The sequence below is a fragment of the Platalea leucorodia genome (genome assembly GCF_965183815.1).
Source record: "Platalea leucorodia genome assembly, chromosome: 2".
Classification (NCBI taxonomy): Eukaryota; Metazoa; Chordata; class Aves; order Pelecaniformes; family Threskiornithidae; genus Platalea; species Platalea leucorodia.
In genome coordinates this window covers 66,859,719-66,874,657 of record NC_138824.1, presented here as the reverse complement: position 1 = coordinate 66,874,657, position 14,939 = coordinate 66,859,719, and positions in this window count along the sequence as shown.

Below are 14,939 nucleotides of genomic sequence, written 5' to 3'. Positions count from 1 at the left end.
ACTTTCTCATAAGTTAAATATGCATGACAATGCTCAAAGCAGAAAGAATAATGCATTTTAGGTCAAACCAAATATTTCATTTATCCTGAAATTATTTTTCTCAAACCTTTTGATTTCACCAGCCATTTCTGAAAGGTTTCTGTTTCTATGCAACTCAAAATTTTTTTTTCCTTTCATTTTTTTTCTGAACTATCTGTGATTCAAAGTATCTATTATCTTCGCTATCCTACTTCCAGGTAACTTGAATAACCAGGACCTGCTTTCTGAGAAGATTTTTTTTCATTACTGGTAATTTTATGCAGAGATTCTTAACTTTCTGATAAAAGAAATGGAAATATTTGAGATCCTTCATCTCAATAATGAGCTGAATGCCGGCAGGCAGAAGATACCGCTTGTGATAAGTTCTGTAGAAAGGATGGTTCCTGCATGTTATCTAAAGCTGAGCCAGAAAGTAAAAGGACATGAGAGGAGATGAGGTGTCTTTAGAAATGCATTCATTCCAGAGCTGGCTTCAAAGTGTTTTCACTGTCAGTTAAAGAGTACTGAGAATTTGTTGTCCAGAAATCCTCAGGAGATTAATTTTAGACATTCAAACTCATGGCATGCCATGTGGATTTAGTGTTTTGCTTATTTAAATTTTTCCATGAACTCAGTTCTTCTCACTGTGCAAGTCTGACACTTCAGGGCAAACCCTTCTAGCTATTTAAAAAAATCTGGTAATCAGTGACAACACCGATATCTTCCTCACATGATTCCCTTCTCTCATAAAGTTCCTTCCTATAGACCCCACCTGGAGCACACTAACCCAGGAGCTGGCTGTGTTCTCTGCTACTTTAAGGGGCCATTATTTTGTGCAGAGGAGTATGTGGAACATAAACTTTGGATGTCAGTACCTACACTGTAGGCACTGGGGCTCCTTACTTGAGAGAACTGGCACAGCACTCTTATTCTGGAATACAGCATGCTTTGAAAAAAAAAAAAAAAAAGATGATGAGAAAGGCAATGGTAAAAAAAATCATTTTGCTAATACCCATTAGACCTAAATATCTAATGTGAAAGAAGAAAAAAGGGATTGTTATCTGAAAAAAATTTACATCTGGAAGTGATTTTGAAAGCCAGCACATATGCCACAGACTTAAAAAGAAGCTAAAAAAAGTAGACAGATGGTCAGTCACCAAATCAGATGCAATCAGAATATGGAAAGATAATTTATCATATTCCCTTCTCAGCTTTTCATGTAGATACTGGACTTGGCAAGCTGTTAATCTGCTCTGATGAGTGCTTGCAATAGAGCTGGGAGCTCTGAACACTGCCAGACCCTGCAGAACTTGTACTTTTCTGCAGGCTTAGTCCTATCAGCCACTGTTCCTGAGGTGCTGAGTGCTTTGGCCTCACTTGGTCGTTTGCATTCCCCTTCCTGTGCCCATGATTTCACGGTGCAGTAAATCCAGCGTTAGGGCTCCTAGGTCAAAATTGCTGCAGCAACACAATGTAGAGTGCTGACTTAGGCTAAACTTTTGCTGCCGAGTCAAGTTTTCACAGCTAATTTGTTGTACTGGCAGGGCTGGGGTTTTTTTTGTGGAAGATTAGTATCATCTGTTTGTACCACTTGGGCTTTATGCTGGATCACCTGTCGTCTCCTACAGCCAGCCTAGAGGCAGCACAAATCCCGTGTCACACTCTTCCTGACCCCCTGGGGCTGGGACCGCGTGCCCTTGCTGATCCACATTATCTTTGGCCTGCCACGTTCATCACCAGATTACGACGCCACATTCATCACCAGATTACGACACCACGTTTTCCACTGCATGTGTATACCTCAAGACTGAGTGCCTTTCAGTAACAAATGTGCTGTTCTGATTTTTCATTTCACTTCCCCGGAAGGTTTTGGAGCAAACCAGTTCATCCCAACAGCACAGGGGAGGGAATGCAGTAACCAAAGCAGGGTCTGGGGCTACTGCAACTGGAGCCAGGGAAAGCTTCCCTCTCCATTTCCCCTCCTCTTGGCCTTATTTTCATAACTCTGCTGCCCTAGATTGCCACATAACTTCACCCAAGTCAGAGGCCCAGCGAAATCCACCTTGCAGTGGCTCCTACAGCTCAGCTGCCCTGCCTCGCTGAAGGACGGAGCTGGGGCCAAGGCCTGCTGTGCTGCCAGGGTTTGGCAGCTGTATGCAAGCCATGAGCAATAAGGGCGCAGTTAGACAAGACAGCCTACCCGCTCCAACAGCTCCTTGATTCCAGAGGAGAGAGACCTGCCCCTTGCTTTCCCCATCCCTGCCCTTCCCCAACATAGGAACCCTTCCTTGCCGGCTATCTGACCCTTTAGTGAATAGACCCAGTTCCCTGTTGCAGACCCGGCAGTGATTCACTTTTTCTTTGTAGAGTTAGTTTTCTGCTATCCTAACGAAGTAACTCAGCTCAGAGAAGGGTCAGAGAAGCACCAGTGTAATGCCAGACAACATGGCAGTAGCAAATATTTGAGAGAGTGGGAAAGAAGGGAGCAGTGGGACTGGCCCAGCAGCACCTTCCTCAACAGATGTAGCCTGTGCTGTCTAACACACTTCCACCACACTCCACCACCAGTACTGTTTCCTAAAATCACTATGTCAGAAATACTAGGGGCTCTCACGCTGTGAGGTAAATATGGGCTAAGAAACGTTAAGCCAGGATGTAACCCTGGATCTGTGAAAGGTGCGAGAAACACACGTTTGTGATCGTTTGTCTGTGCTTGTCCCCCTCCTGGGACCTGTGCCACTGCCAAAGGAACCATGTTAATGTTTAACTAGCATGCAGGATAGAAATTTTCAATGCACTGTAACCGATCAAGACATTACTTCTCTCTGCCAGTGGAGCCCTCTGATAGGAGCCCATTACGGTCCCTATCGCTCTGTCTGACCCTGGCCCGAAGCTGTCTGTCTCACTGGAAATCCAGAAGGACAGATTTCCTCCTGCCACGTTGTGACACTTCACTACTCCATCTCCTTCTCAGTGAGATTTAAGCTGTCAGAGATTTCTTAATTTCCATGGCGATGCGAGAGCCCGTGCTGTAGATCTACAGCCACATGCTGGGAGACAGATTTTTGTGAGATTATTTCTGGCTCTTCAGTTTCCGCAGATGAGCTGGAGAACCTGGCAGCCACTTTATGATACCCCGGCAAAGAGGAAAATAACACAACTGCCCTTCAAAAAGGCAATAAGCCCTTACGGCACTGCCAAGTTTTCCAGAGGTGCTTCGACAGAGTTTTAGAGCACCCTCAGCTCGGCCTGAACGCAGAAGCTGGTGCTGGTGAGGGGGCAGGCAAGGCCTCCAGGGTCGCCATGGCAGGCCGGGCCGGACCCACAGGCCTCGGCTGCTGGGCTGCTGCGTGGGCCGGGTTTCGGCTGGCCATGGGGCCTGCAGGCTCCTTCGCTGACACCCTGCCACCACCAAGGGCCGGGTGCCGATCTGCAGGGCTTGCTTTGAATGAAAATGGGTCCTCCTTCCCCTGCCCCCTTCCCCTCTGCAAGGAAGCTGGCTTGGGGGGGAGTTGCCCTCCTCCCTGGCCTTCACTCAAAACTGCAGTTGGAGTTATCTCCATTATCTCCCCCAAACTTTCCTCTGAGGGTTAGTTAATATTTTGCTCCCATTTTAGCAAACTTCTGGCAGATCTCTGCCTTCTCTCCCGCAAAACTGCCCTGAGAGACCCAGGCGTTTTCCCCTTGAGTTACAGGCATGCCAATGCCCTACAGTTTCTGGTGCCAGGTGAACGTACACCTCACAGCCATGAAATGACAAAAGCAATGAGTGCAGACATTAAAAAAGACCAAAGCACTCTTCCTCAAGCTTCTTTCAGAGGGTGCCTGCCCCAGTGTGGAGTTACCTCCACTGAAGCAGGCCATACCCCGTGCAAGCAGGCAGGCCTTGGGGCTCTCTGTGTATTGGGTTTGCGTGGCAAGGTTTTAGTAGTGGGGGGGCTACAGGGGTGGCTTCCGTGAGAAGCTGCTAGAAGCTTCCCCCATGTCCGACAGAGGCAATGCCAGCCGGCTCCAAGATGGACCCGCCTCTGGCCAAGGCTGAGCCCATCAGCAACGGTGGTAGCGCCTCTGGGATAACATATTTAAGAAGAGGGGAAAAACTGCAGGGGAACACCACCAGCCGGAGAGGAGAGTGAGAATACGCAAGAGGAACAGCCCCGCAGACACCAAGGTCGGTGAAGAGGGAGGGGGAGGAGCTGCTCCAGGCGCCGGAGCAGAGATTCCCCTGCAGCCCGTGGTGAGGCCCATGGTGAGGCAGGCTGTCCCCCTGCAGCCCGTGGAGGTCCACGGTGGAGCAGATCTCCACCTGCAGCTTGTGGAGGACCTGATGCCAGAGCAGGTGGGTGCCTGAAGGAGGCTGTGACCCCATGGGAAGCCCATGCTGGAGCAGGTTTGCTGGCAGGGCTTGTGACCCTGTGGGGGACCCACGCTGGAGCAGTCAGTTCCTGAAGGGCTGCACCCCATGGAAGGGACCCACACTGGAGCCGTTCGTGCAGAACTGCAGCCCGTGGGAAGGACCCATGTTGGAGAAGTTCGTGGAGAACTGTCTCCCATGGGAGGGACCCCACGCTGGAGCAGGGGAAGAGTGTGAGGGGTCCTCCCCCTGCGGAGGAAGGGGCAGCAGAGACAACGTGTGATGAACTGACCGCAACCCCCATTCCTCATCCCCCTATGCCACTCAGGGAGAGGAGGCAGAGAAATTGGGGGTGAAGTTAAGCCCAGGACGAAGGGAGGGGTGGGGGGAAGGTGTTTTAAGATTTGTTTTTTATTTCTCATTATTCTACTCTGATTTGATTGATAATAAATTAAATTAATTTTCCCCAAGTCGAGTCTGTTTTGCCCATGGTGGTAATTGCTGAATGATCTCTCCCTGTCCTTTTCTCGACCCACAAGCCTTTCATTATATTTTCTCTCTCCTGCCCAGCTGAGAAGGGGAGTGATAGAGTGGCTTTGGTGAGCACCTGGCATCCAGCCAAGGCCAACCCACCACACCCTGCAGCTCCATCCATCTACAGGTGATGATGGGATGGAGCCCCAGTCCAAAGCCACCACCAAAGCCCCCACCAAAGTCCACCTCCCATTCCCCATGTCAGCTATATATCATTCTAGACACCCTCAGAAAACCCTGCTAATAATTTGAGATCCAAACATCACACCAAATTTTTCATTTCTACTGCGATATGAGTCTCAGAAGATAACCGTTCACATTCCTGGTGCTGCAGGACACAACTTGCCAGTAGAGACTACCTGCTCCAGCCCAGCCTCCTACCGATGGGCCAGGGACCTTTGCCAGCACACCTTCTCCTACTCATGTAACAAGGTGGCTCCTAGCTTCGCAAATTGCTTTTGAAGCTGCCAAAAGAGAACTAGAAAAGCTTATCAAACCTGCTTCCTACTTGGAGCAAGGTACACAGTTCGATTTACTTGAGTATTGTTCTCTCCAAGATACTGCATGCTCTGTGAAGCCTCCTCCAGATAAAAATAGATTGAAAAGATAGGAAATGCGTGGAGTGGTCCTAATCATCAGGACGAAAGCCAGGAGAAACAGATTGTCCCTTGTCTACTACTAACATAATTAAGGAGAAGTTTGACTTGGATCAGCTTGGGTTCCAGTTCCCCCCGCCTGGCAAACTTCATAGTTAGGTCTCCTTTTATTCAGGGATCTCGTTGCAGAGCAGCTGGGATGTCTCAGTCCTGTGCCAAGAATACAGACACTGGCACCGGCACTTCTGGTAGAGTAGCTAACGCAACTTTATGGATCTTAACAGTGCTGCCTAATCAATTTGAGTAGTGAAGACCTAAGTTTTAGAGATAGGCTTGATACCTCTCCTACTCTTTCTTGTCCTGCTAGCAAGCTTTAGTGCCGTGTATTGGCCTCATCTCTAGTTTTCCCCCCATCCTATACTGAGATTGCAAAATTAAATTATAAAAGTGTGACACTTTGTTGCTTTATGCAAGGACTTGACATCAGCCTTGTGGCCCAAGCAATCTTCTTTTTTGTCAAAGCATTAGAACCAAAAGAAAGGAAAGAGTAAGAGCTGGCAACAGGTACCAAGCACCTCTGCTAAATCCCCCCAGATTTGCAGAAGAGGATTATTGTATCCTGAGCTGCATAGAGAACAGCGCTGCACGAGCATACACCAGTTCCTACAGGCCTGCTTGTCACTCTTCTACACATCCACTCCCAGCACTTTATATGGGTGAATTTTAGTGCACATGAAAGCAGCTACCTTGGCCAATTCAGCGTTTGCAAAACGTGTTGGCAAAAAAACAAGAAGGGCACCTGGGAAGGGTTACGAACAGCTTTGCCAGCTTTCTGTCAACACAGGAGGGCCACAGAAAAGGCTGTGTTGCTTTTGCTACACGTCTTGCACAGGCAATTCACACGGCAACGATGGATCACCCCTTGAAAGAGTTCCCCACAGCTGAAACGCTGCAGCCAGTCAATAGCACAGCCTCAAGGGGCCTTGCCACCTCAGCTTCACGTTCACAAGTATTTTAACTGAGGTCTGGGGCTGGCCCTTTACACCCACAGCCAGGGTGAGATGGGGAAAACACTGCAGAAAGCTGTGGACTTTCTAAATCAAAAAACTCAAAGTCCTCTGCACAGGGGCACTTTTTAAACACAGCCAACCGAAAAACAGCCAGAAAAAAATCCAGCTCCTGTCAGTGCTTGTTGCACAGAGGTGAGGCCTTCTGTTTTGATCCAACTTCAGCTGCCATCTGCCGCTTTTCCTCTTCGACCCTCTCCTCCGTCTGGAGCCATCTGAGCAGACAGCCCCCCGGGCCAGCCCAGCTGGGCAGGGGGCAGGACGTGCGAGGAGCTGCGTTCGGTGCTCCAGACTTTGCTGCTGGGAGCTTTTCCACCCACCCAAAGGTGCTCTGAGCCACCATCTGCTCCAGGCTGAACAAAAAGGGAATTACAACTGAAACAGCTACCGAAGGATAGAGCTAAATGTGACTGTGGCGCCTTTCGCCTATTTGGCTGCCTGGCTCCTTGTGACGTGTCCATGGCACAGACCCAAACCTGACTCGGAGCTGCTCCAAGGAAGACTGGGACTTTGTTAGTCTGTGTAAAGGGAAGAGCAGTTGGGCCCTGGAAGTTTTGCAGATGGGTAGTTGGCCTCTGAAACAGACATGGGAACTACTCACCTTGCTGTCGAATGGGGCAGGGGGGCGGCGAGGTGTGCAAAAGTGATGGCCTTTATCCCTCCCCTTGGGCACACAGCAAAGTGAAAAGTCATCTAACCATCTGCAAAAGTTTTAGTAAAACAACATACAATCAAAATCTAAAAGCTTGCTGCTTTCTACCGAGGAGAACGTCTCCTGGGGCTGCGGCTGCCTGACTCCAAGGAAAAGGTGTGTGGTTGGTACTGATGCTGATTGCTCTGCTGTTTACTGCAGAGAAGAGGCGGTTGCCATCCCACAAAGGGAAAGCTGAAATCTTAATGCTGTCAATAAGAAATTGGAGGAAGGAATTATTTTACCACACATGATGAGTGGTAAAACGAGAAGGAAGTTGCCACCTTCAGCTCCGAAGCTGAATCCCAGCTTTATTGCTAACGCTAGGCAGACTGGCATGCAGGCGTTTTTGGCCCATGACTGAGTCACTTCAGAAGTCACAGATTTGCTGGTACATGCCCATAGCAAACATCCACGATCTGATGGTGGCTGCTGGCCATGTATCAAATGGTAGATGAGGACCTACTTAATCCAGTTGTGTCATACTAAAATTGCTAGATAATTAAAAATGGAAGCTTAACCCCGGATCTGCAGTGATAATGTCAGATGAGGATATTGTTGGCATTAGATTGCTTTGCTCTCAGCATCCCATCCCTTCCAGATGGGAATTATTTGTACTTGGATATGTGCAAAGTCTTTAATTAGCGTACTCAGAGATTCACAGATGAAAACATCTAGGCAAGGCAAAAATAGTAACAATTATTATTCCTGTGGTGATCTTTTCCATTACTAACTGTTTAAAAATATATATAATATGCTAAATATGGGTACTTATTACTTCCTTTGTTTAACTCTTTATTATTTTAATTCTTTGCAGTGTATTTTTTTTTATTTCTTTTGCATTAGCTCCTCGATATCCTAATCATGAATTAGACCCTGTTGGGCTAAGTGATACAGAGAGTAGGAGGAGGCAGTCACTGCCCCAGACCTTTACAGTTTGGTCGCAGTACAAGAGACGAGAGAGTGATCAAGCACCGAGACAAAGCTAGTCAGTGCGCTCGGCAGTAGTGTCATTGGCCCCCTGTGCCTGCTGGTGGGTGTCCCCCAGGCTAGGTGGCGTGGCAAAGAAGGATTTTAAGGGGGGGTTGTAAGGAAGATCAGGAGGTCATATTGATGATGCCTGTGGGGAACGGCTTTCTCAGTGAAAGGGGAAAAGTCTCAGTCCTCTTCAGGGTGCTTCACAGTCTAGCACGGGGCCACTCAGGTAGGGGCTACAGCTGCCCTGGCTTGTCAACCACATCCTTCGCTGCTGCGGAAAGTCACATTTGCAGTGCAGAAGAGACACACATGCCTTGTGAAACGCTGTTTAGTTACCCTTTGCACAGAAAAAAAATCACAGGAACTGAGAGGTGGTGTTTCCAGTGTTCCTCAGCATTTTTAATCGAAAGATCACGGCAGATCGTTTGTACAGCAGTGCCACAAAGATTTGCATTTACAACCACAAAAAAGGACCAAAGTCTGAAGTCTCTTACCGCTACTTCTTTCTGTTGTTGTTCGCTCATATAAGCGAGTAGCTGCATGGATGATTGATTGTTACAAATATTATTCTGCAGCCTTTTCCTGGATCACTTTCTCATGTTTCATGGAGCCGACCACAGACTGGGGAAAGCTGATTTTACCTATCCTTGTGCCTGGAAGTGGGGTCAACTGTACTTCAAACAGCGGTTTAGATGCTCCCCAGATAGGAGCCTGCGCAGCTGGCAGCCAGCCGGGGCTACTGCCGACAGTGACAGAGCGAGGAGACGGCAAAGAGCGGGGAGATGATGAGTTCTGACTGGCTCTGCTTAATCAAACTACAGCTGATGGCTAGACACCTCCACAAGCAAGTGACATGGCAACAGGCTGGGACAGAAGTCTTTGCAGAAGAGACAGGCTTTTCACACAGAAAGGTGTTTATGCAGTGATCGTTCAAACCGATTCCCTCTCACAGTAGTTTCCATGTAACTGTGCAGCAGGGAACTATGTCTCAGGTTATTTACTGCTTTGTATTAAAAAGAATAGGATTAAAGTTACAGAAGTTGGGAGGTACTATTTCAAAACAAGTCACTGCCAGTGCAAAAAGGAAATGTAATGAAACATGTTAGAGGCTTCATATGTTTTCTTAAAAGATAGATGCATTTTTGGCCACATTTTCTGTGGGAAGAAAATGGTGAGACATTACCACTTTTTTATTTTGCTGATTTTTACATTGCATATGTCCTAAAATGAAAACACTAATTCCTTCTAAAGAACATTATATTCTTTCCATAGTACATTCTGTGACTCAGATATAGAAAATCTGTTGCTAAACCCTCTGTCTACGCTACCTGCCAGGACACTGGAAATGAGTAACCCTCAGAAGTAGAACAAACGTCCTTAAAGAGGAAAAAGGCCTCTCCTTTCCTAAGAATGGAAAGTTTGATAACGAACAAACATTATTCATCAGACTTATATTATTCATAAGATAAGAAAAAAAGGACAACCCAACAGAGATACCACTAATACTAAGGACATTGGCTTCTTGAAAGTCAGGCTGGCATGCCAGACTACTTTGGCCCCAGACAAACACCCTGCTTGTGAAGCTGATGTAAGGCAAGGAACTCCCACAACATTGCAAAGCTACAATACTACTCATACATTAATATTACTAACCAGAAACAAAGAGAAAATATTTCTCTCCCTTTTTAAGACATTTGTACTTTTTAGAGATTCCAGCCCTGACAAAGGCAAAAATCCATGACTTTCAGTGAAGACCTTTGATGAGAAGTAATAGATCGCTTCCCCTTTGCTGGAGAGCACAGCTGTCAGTTGTCTTCCTAAGGGTGTGTCTTTCTTCTAGGCACACACAGCTATGATGCTGTTATCACAGGCATTTTAATCTGTAGCTTTTAATTGCTTTCAAATAAGCCTGGTTTTGTTTTAGTGTAACACCGTCCTCCCAACCAACTGTTAGGCCAAGTGCCTGTTTTATCTTACCTGTCTCACCCTGTATAGTCAACTCTGTGCCTTAAAGTCTCTCTTCCATGTCTCTTGTCAGCTCAGCACCTATTAGTTTCTCATCCTTGTCTGTGCCCTCAGCACAGTCTAAATGAATGTAGTAAATGCTACAGTAAAATAGGATGTGTAGCAGGCCATTACTGGTAAAAAAAGCACTCAGGATTTTTTTGGTGGCATAAGAATTACAACCAAACCCCGCTTCCCCTACATTGTACACATGGTTAATATCAAAGGACTTAGAATAACATGTTAAACATTTTGTTTGCTTGTGTATAACAGGTATCAGTCATCTTCAGGCAAGTTTCTGGAGCAGACTGGGCTGCAATGCCAATGAATGAGACAAGACGCTCTTTGGAGGGAAAGGGAGCCTTTCAGCAAAGTGAATAAAGACAGACAAAGCAGGATTGAGAATGCAAACGCACAGCTGATCAGCCTGCTCGGTGGTAGGTAAAGAGGCTGGTGGGTGAGGAGCTCGGCAGGAGCCTGGGCTAGCCAGGACTGAAGACCGCAGCGCAGTATTTCCCTTGATGCAGGTCAGCATAAGGCCTTGCCATCTGGCCCTGAACTACTGACAAAGAACAGTCGAGCCATGTTTTAATACAGACTTAACTGGCATGCTGCTACTAGGGCTAAATCATAAAACTATATTTCTTGCTGGAATGAATGCTAACCCTCACTGGCTGAACAAAACAGACTTTTTTCTTCCTGAGGGAAACTCCCAGCACTTTTCCACGCACTGAGTCTAATCCTTAAGATTGGCATACCTGCTGGGAGAGAAGTCATCAATACATGACACATTTGAGTAGTGCTTCGCCTCTTTAGGGAATGTTCTTGCAGAGGAAGACAGGCTCAGTGAAGCTACCTAGAAGAGGCTATTCTTTGGAAGAAAAGCTAATGACGTATTGCAGTGGTAAGGAATAGCGTTGCAGACGTGTAATATAAAATATGGTGCATCCTGCAGAAATAACTCTGAGTCCCTGAAATAACTCAGAGCACCAGGCTGTACTGCCAGTAATTCAAGCACCCATCACATTTGTTAACAGGCAGATGACAGACCCTGAAACTACACACACACACACACACACGGAGTCTTTCATCAATCATAACGCCATAAGTGTGGACAGGTTACGTGTGGGTGACAGGGAATGATGCTGGGGGAGGGGGGTGGAATCAAATCAAAACACAGAGATGCTTCAAGACATAAATCTCCTTTCATGTCTTCAGAGAAATACAAGATTTATTTCTGAATATACAGGGGTGGGTGCGTCTTGCTCAAGTACAGCTTTCTAAGAGCTCGATGATCTGATCCAAAAATGGTTGCTTAGGCTTCCTGTACGGAGGTGGGTGTCTGAAACAAGACAGATGAAACATCCTACAGAGATGCCTACGTGCAGCTGTTGTTCCCTGGCCACGGAAGGAGTCCGGGCTAGGAGGACACAGCCAGCATTCAGATGGCCATCGTCAGACAGGGGATCCCACAAAGAACAATTAATCGTTGTGGTGCGTGCAGTGCTCGGAGCGGGGCACCGTGCCCCAGCTGCTCTTCTTTTAGGCAAATAGTCCTATGACTGCGAGAAATTCATCAAGAGCCCTCCCGCCTCCAGGAGCAGGATTTGGTGGGAACTGGGTATTACTGCTCCAGAGAGCGACTGGCGCACAGCTCATCCCCCTGTGAGGTGGCAGCTCCCGGCTGCCCCTGAGGTCGAGAAACACGCGTTTCCACACACACGCGTTGAGCGGCCGACCCAACCACAAACGTCTCCAACTCTGGGAGGTAAACGGAGGGCAGGCTTCTTGCGGCAGCGCAGGGAAAACCTTCATCTGTGGAAAAACGATGGGAGAGACACCACGTGAAAAAGACTCATATGGGAATGGCACTCTCCTTCACATCTCTGCTGTCAGCCCGGGCTTTTCTGCTCTCCCCGTGCTAGTCGATGAGGAATGAATCACTACAGCAGCTTGATGAAGCAGCAAGCTGTGAACACATTTCCTTGTGTTATCTAATGGTGATACACTGAGGATGTGGTTAATTAGGGTTCATCCTCACCCTGGCAGACTTTCTCAAATGGAAATGGATTTTGAGGTTTGCTGACTGCTAGGGTGAAGCTGCTGAGTTGATAGCCGCAGAAGCATTTAAATGTATGTACTTCCCTGCAGGTCACCTGTTATGCAGCAATAGCCACAAATATGTAAAAAATGTAAAAACCGCAAAAGATAAAAGTAATCCAGCCCTTTTATTTTTTTTTCTTTTCCCTTTATGAGGGTTTGGAGACCCTGTGCTGTTAACTTCTCTGAGACCATAATGAAGCCACAGATACTCATATCAAAGAGCTATGGATGGAGGAGGAAAGTAATTTGCTGCAAAGGGTGCCAACAAACCCGCATGCCATCTGAGTGTAAGCCGTTTGTGTAAGCATGTGCAGCTATGGCTTGTCTTCGCTGTGAACAGTGCCCTTTTTTCTGACTCTGGAAGAATATTTTCTCCCTGGTCATCTGTGCAGGAAGGGGATTTTTGTGTTTGTTTGTTTTGCCTTTTCCAGTGCATTTGGAGCTCTAGATCACAGATGTATTTGTACAGGGAAAAAAAGGAACACAGTTTAAAGAAACAGAACTAAGCCTAATTTTTGTAGATATGGTTGATAGCTCTGGCCAAAAAAATACCTTGGTTTCAATTGTTTATAACTTTGAACAGACGGTCTGAAATTTTCCATTCTCTGACTTCAGTTTGATTTAATCAGGGGCTTTGGGCAGGGGGGAAGGGTGTTTCTTTTCATGTCAGCTGTGGGAGATCAGGCACTACAGAATAACACCAAGGGACAAAGTGTTGTTTTTCACGTTAAAAAATATGCAAAGGTTGCAATGTCACCCTCCTCGGGAGGAAGGAATTGCGGTTTGGCATGAAATGTGGTTTTTCCTATTTCCAGGTTACAAGTGTCTGAAAAAATATATGTTGCATGTGCTCAGCAAAGACATGCTAGCAACTTTTACCTTTATTTTCTGGAAACATGGTCCAGCTTAGAGCTGAGTAGGACCTTCTCTATGAATGCAGTTCCTTCACTCTCTTGACCATCCTGGGTACAGGCAGAGGAACTGAGACTAGGAAGACTTTCTCTTCTGTGTTTTCAGTCCCAGAAAGAATTTGAGAAAGAACTCTTCCCACCAGGCTTACCTTCTTGGGTTACTGGCTTTGATTTGAGAAAGTGCCAAATAATGCCAAGTGCTCCCAAATGCTGGGCCTGTAACATCTCAAGTAGGGCATCCAAAATAATTGACACACACAACATGGACACTTCTGACACAGGTCTTAGTTCCTGCGGAGATGATGCTGCCTTCATGGCTTGCATAAACCATCAGATGGTTGTTGATATAAACCACGTAGAAAGTCTTCTGAGAAAATAATTTTCTCCTCTGAACAAGACTTGAGGGATGTTCAAGAAACAGGGCTTGAGACCCTATAAAGAAAAAACCAAATTATTGCATAGCTGACAGTGAGCGTTACCCATGCAGGGACTGTCTGCTATCCACTTGCACTGAAAGGGAGTCCTGCAGAAAAAAAGTATGTGTAAGACAGGTTTGCCATCAAGCTCTGATTATATTTTCCTCCTCCACCAAACTACCCTGGTCAGAGACAGACGAGTTTGATCCCTGACATGTTACCCTGCACAGCGAGACCAGTATGTTTGCCATTCAGAAAGAAAAAAAATCCAAGGGAACTCAGATGGATTTTGGCCCAATATCCAAAATATTGGACTGGGAAGTCGTGATAAAATTTTCAAAGGGCCCAAGTACCATTGGCTTTGGTACTATGAGTTTATGGCCTTAGGGAGTGTCAGCCTCATGTACAACGCTGCTCTGGTGTGGTCCCTTGCCTGTCTCTGCCTTCTCTGCAGCAGGAGCTGGCACGACTGTCCCGGAGGTGACCCTTGGGAGTGCTGGTTGAAAGAAAACCTGGCTCCTTACCTAGATGAAACTCGCCCTCTGACATACCTCTGTCTAACAGCAGCGGCGAATCCCCACTGATTCAAGTGCCTACTGCTGCAGTGGGGAAGGAGCCTAAATTTATGAGTGAAGAGATACAAGCGCTTCTCCCAACAACAACAACAACAAAAAAACATTAAAGCAACAACACCGCTAGCTATTTAGTAATAATTGTGCTGCGATGGCTGGAACGCAACATAAAGATCTATCTAAAATCTACCAGGGAGTTGCATTGTAAAAGAAAGTTGTCAACATACATGCGGTTGAAATAAGAGTAAATACATTGCCTCCTTTACCTACATAATAAATGTTGCCCTGCTGTATTCTGATGGCATATAATGCATTTTTGTTGAGACATAGTTGTGCCTCATTTTTTTGATATCTAAGCAATGAGAAAGCCCTCTGGTTTATTAATGAACTTTAATTCCAGCAAGTTTGTTGTGTGAGTAGACAGACGAGAAGAAGAGGACAGGATCCACAAAAATATGCATCATTCACGTGGCCAGGGGAGCACGTGTCCCCCGGGGTAAGCTGGTATTTCATTCTACCTGAATTTTCATTCTCTGTGGTCATCAGCTCACGTAAGTGCATGCCAGCCTGCCTGGTAGGGGAAGCATGGAGCCCGCCCAGGAATACGGGCTTGATCTGAAGCTCAGGGAAAAAATCATCACTTTTTACCACTGTTTTCAACAGTGCCTACGCAGAAATGAATGCCAGAAAATGGT